This window comes from Aptenodytes forsteri, unplaced genomic scaffold (assembly GCF_000699145.1).
Source record: "Aptenodytes forsteri isolate BGI_AS27 unplaced genomic scaffold, ASM69914v1 Scaffold379, whole genome shotgun sequence".
Taxonomy (NCBI): domain Eukaryota; kingdom Metazoa; phylum Chordata; class Aves; order Sphenisciformes; family Spheniscidae; genus Aptenodytes; species Aptenodytes forsteri.
In genome coordinates this window covers 2,202,392-2,212,897 of record NW_008794088.1, presented here as the reverse complement: position 1 = coordinate 2,212,897, position 10,506 = coordinate 2,202,392, and the positions used below count along the sequence as shown (strand labels likewise).

The 10,506-nt window shown below is 44.0% G+C and overlaps 1 protein-coding gene across 1 annotated transcript in view; it reads left to right on the top strand.

Annotated features, from left to right (window-relative positions):
- B4GALT4 (beta-1,4-galactosyltransferase 4) overlaps window positions 1–10,506 on the top strand; it is a 35,582-nt gene continuing 25,076 nt past the window's right edge. Inside the window, exon 1 of the mRNA XM_009274484.1 lies at window positions 1–27. The gene's annotated coding sequence lies outside the window, so the exon portion shown is untranslated. The remainder of the gene's footprint in view (window positions 28–10,506) is intronic.

The following is a 10,506-nucleotide window of genomic DNA, read 5'->3' as shown; positions in this document are numbered from 1 at the left end:
CCGTGGGCGCCCTCAGGCGCGGGCCTCGTAAGTACGAGTTTCCGTTAAAAAGCGGGGGAGCGCGGTGGGGAGCTGCCTGCCGTGAGGGCGGGCCTGCCCGCCCCCGACCGGCGGAGAGAGGCGCGGCGACGAGAGCGGGAGTACGGGAGGGAGCGGGGTGTTGGGACTGGGTTGAATTATGGAGGGAGGGGTAAAAAGGTGGAAATGGGTGGTGGGGATACCTAGTTTCCGGACGGTGTTTCGGTTTTAAATCCTTAGCGAACGAGCGGAGGGGGTTTGCTTAATTGTGCCTCGTACTCTGAGCGTCTGGTACGTGCAGGAAACTTCGGCTCGCCTGCTGCAGCTCATCGCTTCCAGGCTGTCCCCTGCCTCTGCAGGGAGTCCGTCTGCAGTGATCCCTCACGAACATCAAAGGCAGGACTCGGGGATGTGATCCCGCAAATACATAAGCCGGTACATCCTTTCATTGCGGTGTAGTGTTACTGATATAACTGGGAAGAGTTGCATATCTAAAAATTATGCACCAGGTGGAAGTACTTACCGTATCGGGCTCGGAGATCATAAGTCAGGAGGATGGTTGTAGTGCACTGGTGTTCTTATTTTAACTAAAGCTTTTGAACGGTTTTGTGGTACAGTAAATTCAGTACTTGGTATTATTTTCTCCATTTCACACATGGAGAAACTGGAGCACAGGCGAGCGATACTGTTCGCTAAAATTTTCTCACTGATGAGACATGAACTTCTTCACTCATTGCTCTAGATTTGTTTTGGAGGAGCCAGAACAGTGATCAGAGGGCTTGAGAGGAGACTTGCACAGGTTCATGAGAGCCCTCATTTGATGAAAATGCCTCAGGTGGGCTAGTGATGACAGAAATGTGTTTGTAGGTTTTGAGGGAAAGCAGAAGCAGGGCTACTAGTGGGAGTATTTGAGAAGGTTTGGTTTCCGAGTCGTAATACAAATGCTTTTAAAGTGTAGCTCTGAATGATTAGAAACCTTGTAGACTTAAGATTTTCACAGCACTATGGTAGTAATAGTGAAAAACAAGAATACATGTATTCAATTTCTTACTAATACCTGCTTGTCTCAAAGAGTTAACAATGAAGATCTCTTGTCGATTTAACATTCTTTCCACCCTTTCAGTTAACAGCTGTGGAAGTTCCCAAGGGACAGCTGAGTCTGTTGAAAACTGAGCCCTTCTAAACTAAAAGGATTAGAGAAAAGGAAGGTGAAAGTTTGATGTCATTGAGATGGCCAACATTAAAAAAAACCCAAAGAAATAAACTTTCAGATCTGTTCACATTCTTTAATTTTAAATATTTACACTTTTTATCAGTAAGGTTGGTAGTTATGTGAGATGCTCTTTCTCTAAAGAGTTTTGTTTTTTTTTTCTCTGCAACTCAGTGATGATTCTGTAAGTCTTCTGTTGTTAACTACAAATACTCTGATTAAATTTAGAATACTGAAAAGCATGGCTTCGGAGTTTTGTATTATTCTCTGTCACTATTCAACTTAGATAATGTTTCGTGAACCTTTCTTTAACACTGTGAAGTATATCTGCTTTCATCCAAGATACTGTTCCTGTAAATGAGTTTTCTTGATAAACACATGTGAGTGTGATCGATCTTGGTTTTGATTTATGTAGATATTTCCTTGTCATTTTTGTAACAGCTGTATTTCATTTTCACAAATAATTTTCAGTTAGCAGTAAGAAAATTGTTACTTCAAATTTTTTCTTTTTCTCTCTGGGTTGAGTTGCCACGTTCTTCTCTTTTTCAATAATATGTAGGCAAAAATAGAAGTTGAGGGGTACTTGATCTCTATTTTTTAATTATATGATCCTAAATCTAAGTTGCTGGAATGAGTTTGGTGAACTTGGGTTTTGCTAGTTCGAAGGTGGTACGCCTGGAGGTTCTGGAAGCCTGGTCAAATGACTGTCTACTTTGATGCAAGAGTTCAGTTAAAAACCTGCTTGTTTAGGCAAATACGTAGTCCAGCAGTCACCCAGCAGGTGTGCAACTGTGCTAGCTGTTTTTTGCTGCAGAGGCTGTGTTTTTTGCACTCTGTGTAAATGGGACCTTGAAAATTTTGTAAAACAATGGGAGAGAGCTTCCATCATTTTTTTTCTTTATAGTTCTTAACATGTTTAGGGGGTTTTATAAGTATCATGTCTCTGTGCCTTTTTTTTTTTCTGTTGGAAGTGCTTGGGCATACCTATGAATAACATGCCTTACAGCTATGATTGTGTCATCTTGGTGTCCTTGAATACTTTTTTAGCATATATGCGGTGCTGCTGCTGAGAGCAACAACTGGGTAATATTTATTTGTCAGGCAGTGAATTGTGGGATAAAGTTATTGTGCGTTATAATTCAGATAATCCTTTTAAACTGATACCATGATGATTCTAAATGTACGCAATTATTAATAAATTTTTGGATCTGATGTTGTTGGGGCGTCTGCAGCACTAATCTTGTGTCCCACTCAGTCTTCAGTCCTGTAAGTTGACTTATTCATAAAATTAGCTGCAAGAGTTCAGCAGTGAGGTGGAGAGGGGGTAATACCTGCGCAGTAATGAGAAGTGAAGGGTTGGAAAGGAGCCACTTTCCCCTACTCTGCTTCTGAGTTAAGTATCATCCCCCTCGACCTTCTCTCTTGTTCCTCGAAAGAGCTAGAGCCCGGCTGCTGTTTGGGTGAGGAGGAGGAGGGTTGTAGAGGGACAGGAGCTCTTTAACCCTGAGGGAGTAAGAGAGGAGGAGTCCACATCACATCTCACTTTTAGTTCCGCAGACTCCCCAGCAAGATCCAGTGACATGGGGAAAAGATATTAGTAACTGAGTGGAAGGAGGAGTGATACGCTATCTCCCACCGCCTGAAATTTTACTGAGCGGCTTGTCCAAAAGGTTTAATAGTATCCTGATTTGGGGGTGTGTGTGTGTGTATATGTTTTTAGAATTACTTCCACAAGCATTTGATGAAAATTGCTTGTTGCTAGGTTGAACTAGATTTGTTGGAACAGTTTTGAATTCTGTCAAATGCTGTTCTAGGCCATAACACTTCCAAAGGATGTGAGTTAGAGCTCTTAAATTGTATGTTTGAAACTTTTCTCCTGCATAAAAATCCATCTGCAGATTGGTTGAAAATCGGCATAGATGTAAATTGTGTTGTAATATGGAAAAGGCCCTGTACATTTAATAGCTTAACAAAGTCATGACATCTACACAGTTTCTTGATAGATGTCTATGCAGTAGGCACTGACAATTTGTAATCCTTACTGAGATAAGACTGCAAAAATAATAAAAGAAAAAAAGTAAAATCTCTTCATGCCTAAGGAAGCTTCAACTGGAATGTCTTGGTGCAGTTCTCATGCTGAAGTACCTCCATGAGAAACAAATAATGGGATTCTGTTCTTAGTTACGCATTCATAATACAGGTACAAATTTATTAGTTTTCATTTTTTTACAAATTTCTTCAGATACTTGTAAACTGAAAATTGTGTGTTAAGTAGCCACAGGCTATACTTCCTACCTCAATTTCTGTCCTGTATTGCTTTAGCTATCTGAGGTTGACACTTTGGTTTAAAAAAAATCATTGTGAAGTACTTAAAACAGTGCACATTCTTATTTTAGTTTTAATATAGCGTTTTTCTCGGATTTTTTTTTTTTTGTGCAGGAGAGAGGTGAGTGAGGAATTTGACCAGAAACGTGCTGAGGTTTTTTCTTTTTTTCTGAAGTGGCAAGGTCTCTGACATCTGGCATCCACTCCAGCAAGGCAGCAGCTGCCAGAAAAAGATAGGGTATTGCTGAGTTGAATCATGACCTTAGCTTTCCATTATACATGAGATTCCTGCATTCACAGAAATCTGTTTTACCATGTGCTTTTTCAGGATATTCCACTGGCCTTGGGGGGAAGGTGTTTTTAAATTGTGCTGGTTTTTTTTTTTTTTAAAAGGTAGTTCTGTGGTAAGCATTTAGGTAGTTACAGGGTGCGCCAGTACTGTTTGCTGTATGCCTTGCTCCATCTCTTTGACTGCACTCAAGTCTGACAGCGCTGTGTCTTTTACAGTGAGGTCAGTGGCTCAGCTGTAGTTGTGTAACAAGAGAGGCCATTCATAAATGTGTTTCTTGGCCTGGAGATGTTAGACTGCATTCCCCAGCATAAAATCAGAGTTCATTACATCTTAGGAAAGTAAAAACTGTACTGGAGTAGCACCCGCTTAGCTGGCCTGTGCTTGATGCTGATGTTGGGTTATTTGCAGCAAAGGCTCTGTACTTGCTTGGTAAAGAAAGCATAAGCTTTTCCTTTGGTAATCTCAGAAATCTTAATGGGGTGTTTTAGGCGCTGAGTATTTGCCAAGAGTTGGGCCTCTGTTTTATAAGTGAAATGTGATTATATAAAAATGTCGTCTGCTTGCTCACCAAATTGTCTGGAAATGTTAAAAGTAGCTGTATATCCACTATCTAATATTTGAGATAGATGTAAAGCACTGGAACAAGAGTAATGCTAAAGCCAAGATTCCTTTAGGGCCCTATATTAAGTGAAAATGTCCCCTGAAATTTCTCCTGCATTGGTGAAATTGTTGCCTCAAGTTTGTCTACCTGAAGATAGATTTGCATGGCTATGGCAGAATAGTTATGCCGTGTAGCAATGACTGTCTAGATGAACAGTCAAAAAGTGTCAGTCGGTTAATCTGAGGTGGTAGAAGTGTGTAGTTACTATTCTGGACATCAGTAGAGGACAGTGAAGCTCACAGGTGTGTGCTGTGGCTGGAGGTGCAGGGTGGAGAGGTCTCTGTCACCTGGGTGTACTAGTAGTCAGAAAATGACACACGTTCTGAGTAAATAGGTATGAGTAATCATTAAGAAGCCATACATCTCAAGCAATGCACTGGGTCTTTTAAACCACTTTTAAGTCAGTATTTCACTTCAGCTAATGAAATGCTCTATGGGGTGTAGGTGGCAAGGTGTTGGCAGCAGGGGTGGCCTCTGTGAGAAGAGGCCAGGGGCTGCACTTCTGCTCAACACAGCCAGTTCTAGCCAGCCCCAAAACAGACCCACCGCTGGCAGAGGCTGAGCCCACCAGCCAAGCTGGTGGTGCCTTGGGGAAAATGTATTTAAGAAAGGGCAAAATGCTGTGCAGCAGCTCTGAGAGAGGGGGCGGGGGGGGAGTGAGAAACAGTTCTGTGAACACCAAGGTCAGAGAAGGAGGCGGCATTCCTGGTGCGGAGCAGATATCCACCCTGCAGCCTGTGGAGGGGACCACACTGGAGCAGATAACCATCCACCCTGCAGATAACCATCCACCCTACAGCCCGTGGAGGACCCCATGCCGCAGCAGGTGGTCATGCCCTGAAGGAAGCTGCAGCCTGTGGAGAGTCCATGCCGGAGCAGGCTCCTGGCAGGGACTGCAGGCTGTAGAGAGAAACCCACGCAGGAGCAGATTTTCTGGCAGGAACTGCAGCCTGTGGAAGGGACCCATGCTGGAGCAGTCTGTGAAGGACTGTACCCTGTGGGAAGGACCCACACTGGAGCAGGGGAAAAATGTGAGGAGGAAGGAGTGGCAGAGAAGAGCTGTTGTGGACTAACCCCCATTCCCTATCCCCCTGCACTGTTGTGGGGTGGGGAATAGAGGAGGTGGGAATGAAGGAGTGAAGTTGAGCCTGGGAAGGAGTGGAGGGAAAGTGTTGTAGTTTTTGTCTCTCACCATCCTGCTCTGTTTTTAATTGTCAATAAATTAATTTTCCCCAAGTCGAGTCTGACTTGCCTGTGACAGTAATTGATAAGTGATCTCCCTGTGTTTATCTCGACCCACGAGCTTTTTCATCTTATTGTCTCCTCCTGTCCTGTTGGGGAGAGAGGGGTGAAGTGAGGGAGTGGCTGGGTGGGTATCTGGCAGCCAGAAAATCAGTGACACACATTCAAAGGACAATGGACTTAATGCATACCAGTGCTCAGGGACTGCTTCTTTTGTCCAGTGCATCCACTGTGGAGCAAGTTGTTCAGCTCTTTGATTGTAAACCAAAGCAGGTTGGAACACAGGAATAGCACTCCTCATTTGGGGTAACGTTGGGTGGAAGAACATGGCGTCCTGTTAGGGATAGGTGAGATGCTGAGACGCTCCTATTTTCTCCTCCATCCTGCATGTCAGAGTTAAAGATGTATGGAGAGTCTTCTTTCAGTGCTTTTCTACTATGATGTTCCTTGTGTATGCAATGGATTTATTGTCTTTGCCTGCCAAGCCTTTCCTCATTTACATCTGTTGCAATTGCTTCTTCTGTGATGCCCACACGCATGGAGACAATAAGTTATGTAAGCTAAATATCTAAGTTATTTCCTGGTGTGTTCTGTATTCTTTATCTGTAATTTGGGGAGCTGGAGCTGCCAGGACTTTTGTTCTTCTGCATTGAGTATCAAGCAGTTATCAAGTAATAAATAGCAAGGAAAGAGCATGGAGCCAGCACATCTGTTTATATTCTCCACACAACTGGAATGTTTTAGCTGGCAGTGGGCTGTTACTCTAATGAGGCCCCACAAATGCACCTTGGTCTGTTTCTTTTTAACTTGTATGTTTCCTCTTTAAAATTGTCTGGTTGGAGGCAGTTTGTAGAATGTTACCAGTTATTGCCTGGAAATGTATATTATCATCCTCCTAAAATAACCGTTCCTATTCAACTGAAAGCTGAGCTACTGTTTTTCTGCTGGTAGTTCTACCATGTCTTCTGACATTCTTCAGCGGGAAGGGTGGACGGAGGATCACAGAAGGTTGCTAGAAATACTGCTTGCCTCCTGATCTGGCTAACCCCATGTTTGCATGAGAGCCGGTGTAAAGAAAGTGTAGTCTGGGGAGTGGAGAGGAAGGTGAGATGGTGACAGCTGAGATCCAGGCTGGTCTAACTTTGTGGCTGACAAGTTAAAACACACAGTAGTCCTAAAGGTTTTTTCTACGCTACTGAGTGTCTGAAACAAGGAAGTTTTTCCCCAAAACTCTTGTGCAGTCCTAATAATAAATAAGACCTTTGTGGCATAGAGGAGGCTTACTGGGGAAGCTTTGAAATACCTACCTGCGTGGAATGTACGTATTGCACAAAGAGCTCAAACAGGTTTGAGTTACAGGAGATTAACAGTTGTCATGGGGCTATACTTTCTCTCCCCACCTCTAATACAATCCATCTTAGCTGCGTACCCTGTGTGTACTCAGGCCTCATCCTTTCCACATGTTTTGTCATTATCTGTGTGTTGACTGTAAGCGTGAGAAAATCCCACCCCTTACCTGACATAGGTGTGTTCATAAATTCCTCTAATATAGGTGCAGCTCTATCGAAGGAGTGTGTTTGTCAGCTTAATATATAGCAGCTAGGGAGGAGGCTTAGGTAGGTTGGCAGCAAAACTCTTCCTGGCAGCTGTGTGCCGGACCAGAGCTCGGCCAGCACGGCTAACATTGTGCTGCTGCTGCCCTGGTAGCCTGAGAGAGCCCCAGATGGGCAAGATGGCAGAGAGACACCGCCGTTGTTTCCATCCTGCTGATTCTGTGACTTTGCTAGAGGAGTGTTATGAGGCAAAGTGGTGGAAAAAGCACCAGTGAGGGACAACCTTGTAATAATGTTACCTTCTGTGGAAAGACTGATCGGTAAGCCAGGCTGGTTGAAGGACCCTTGCATAAAGTACATGCTTCTGTCTGTGGTGGCAGTGTCATTGGCAAGGATGTCCGGGTGATAATGGAGAGCAGTGTAGTGGGAGCACCTGGACTTCTCCACAGGTATGGACAAGAGGGTGGGCAGCTTGATCTACATAAGAAGAATGGCATCTCTTACGTTAAAAATCTCCAAATGGAGCAGATACCAAAAAGGCTCCAATAGAAATTGTGGTTTGCTTTTAGGAGCAAAGGCTTGAGCCTTTGTTTCTAATCGGATGGTTTGTTATAGTAATTATTTGTATGCAGTATTGCTTCTGGCACAGTGCTCTGCCAAGATATGCCTGAGTGCCCCCGTGCTGGTTCTGCGTCACCGCCCAAAGCACGATGAAATCTAGCCTTGAAGAGATCATCCACCTCTCCTCTACTCTACTAACATCCATCCTGCCTTTAGTTCATGTGCAAGCAATCATCTGCTGTAGGGGCTTTCTAATGCCATCTGCTCCCCCCCCCCTTTTTTTTTTTCCCCCCTAGTCATCCTGCGAGTTTTGAGCTGACTCTTTCCTGCAGCATGTGAGAGGTAACAGAGGTCTCTTTATGGTGTGGGGTTTCCTGGATGAAGTGTCTGCCGCTTGCGTAGCACTCTCCATACTTCTTGAAGTGACTGCTCTACGGGAAGGAGGGATGTGGCCACAACAACCCCATGCAGCGCTACAGGCTTGGGGAAGAGTGGCTGGAAAGCTGCCTGGTGGAAAAGGACCTGGGGGTGCTGGTCGACAGCCGGCTGAACATGAGCCGGCAGTGTGCCCAGGCGGCCAAGAAGGCCAATGGCATCCCGGCCTGTATCAGAAATAGTGTGACCAGCAGGAGTAGGGAAGTGATCGTGCCCCTGTACTCGGCACTGGTGAGGCCGCACCTCGAATACTGTGTTAGTTTTGGGCCCCTCACTACAAGAAGGATGTTGAGGTGCTGGAGCGTGTCCAGAGAAGGGCAACAAGGCTGGTGAGGGGTCTGGAGAACAAGTCTTATGAGGAGCGGCTGAGGGAACTGGGGTTGTTTAGCCTGGAGAAGAGGAGGCTGAGGGGAGACCTCATCGCACTCTACAACTACCTGAAAGGAGGTTGTAGCGAGGTGGGTGTTGGTCTCTTCTCCCAAGTAACAAGCGATAGGACGAGAGGAAATGGCCTCAAGTTGCGGCAGGGGAGGTTTAGATTGGATGTAAGGAAAAATTTCTTTACTGAAAGAGTGGTGAAACATTGGAACAGGCTGCCCAGGGAAGTGGTGGAGTCCCCATCCCTGGAGGTATTTAAAAGACGTGTAGATGAGGCGCTTAGGGACATGGTTTAGTGGGCATGGTGGTGTTGGGTTGACGGTTGGACTCGATGATCTTAGAGGTCTTTTCCAACCTCAATGATTCTATGATTCTATTCTATTCTATGTGGCAGCAGCAGTGAGTGGTTTAATGCGCTCGCTTCATTTGGCTTGAAGTCCTGAGAAGTGGAAGGGGTGTTTGTCTGAGGATTGGGTTTCTTCTGTTTGTTTTTTTGTTTGGTTTTTTTTAAATAGCCCATGATTTCACTATTTCTCAGTGCAGTTGGTGTTTTTTAAATAGGAAGAGGTAATAGGATTATAAAAGTGTTGTATAAAAGAGGTGTTAAAAACTATTAGCTTAATGCCCTACTAAAAAACTAATCTGCTGAAAAGAAGGAAATGCTTGTGAAAGGAGCAGGTTTAGACTTTTAAAACTTGAGGACTTGAACTGTCTTGCACAGAAAAGCTGATGCTGTACAGTGGTCTTTCTACCTTGTCAATTGTAAAGAATGTAATTCTTTCTTGGAGGGTTTAATGGAGAAGATTGCTATACTGCTTCATGATAGTCCCAGAGCTAATCTATTGCTGCTTTTGACTTTGGCCTAGTTATAATACTAAGTAATAGTTTGCATAGTGCAGAGCTGATAAATGCAGTCCCAAGGAACTCTTTCATGCTTCATTTCCTGCTTGAACTTAGGAGGGTTTTCAGAGTTAGACTGAGATGAATCCTTTTTGCTGCTGAACCTGTTCTGCTGTCTGTGAATTTGTGCGTGAGCTTGAGGAGGTTGCAGGGGCTTCTGGAAAATCCTGCATGATAGGAAACCTGTCCTTACTGGGCAGTGTGAAACAGGTAGAGTCAGAAAGTTAGGTTGTGTAAATTAAAAATTAATTTTCCATGCATCAAACGAAAGTATCTCTCTGGAGCTATTCTGCAGACGTTCCATACAGGGTGAATTATTTTAAATACAAACACATGAAAATAAAATTTAGGCAGAAAGGATGTTCTCGCTGATTATTTATACTGTTAAATGTAACTCTTTTGATAAGTAATCATGTGACTCTACGCTTTAGCATAGTTATAATGACAATTTTTATCTAAAAATGTATCGGGGGAAAAATAAGTGCTTGGAAAACAATGAGTTTTTATCAGCTCCACTTACATAACAAACTTTGTTTAAGATTACTTTCCTTCACTAATATCTAGATCAGGGCTACCAGTAACCTATCTTCCTGCTGATACTGTCTTTGTCTACCTAGGAATTTTGCCTAGACGGAAAAAGAACAGCCTTTAGTCTAGAGTTTCTGGGTATCTCTGAGCTTGGTAATGCTAGTGGCTTTAATCAGGCTGCTAGGCTGTCCCGGTTTCGGCTGGGATAGAGTTAATTTTCTTCCTAGTAGCTGGTACAGGGCTGTGTTTTGGATTTAGTATGAGAATAATACTGATAACACACTGATGTTTTAGTTGTTGCTAAGCAGTGCTTACACTAGTCAAGGACTTTTCAGCTTCCCATGCTCTACTGACTGAGGAGGCTGGAGGTGCACAAGAAGCCGGGAGGGGGCACAGCCAGGAC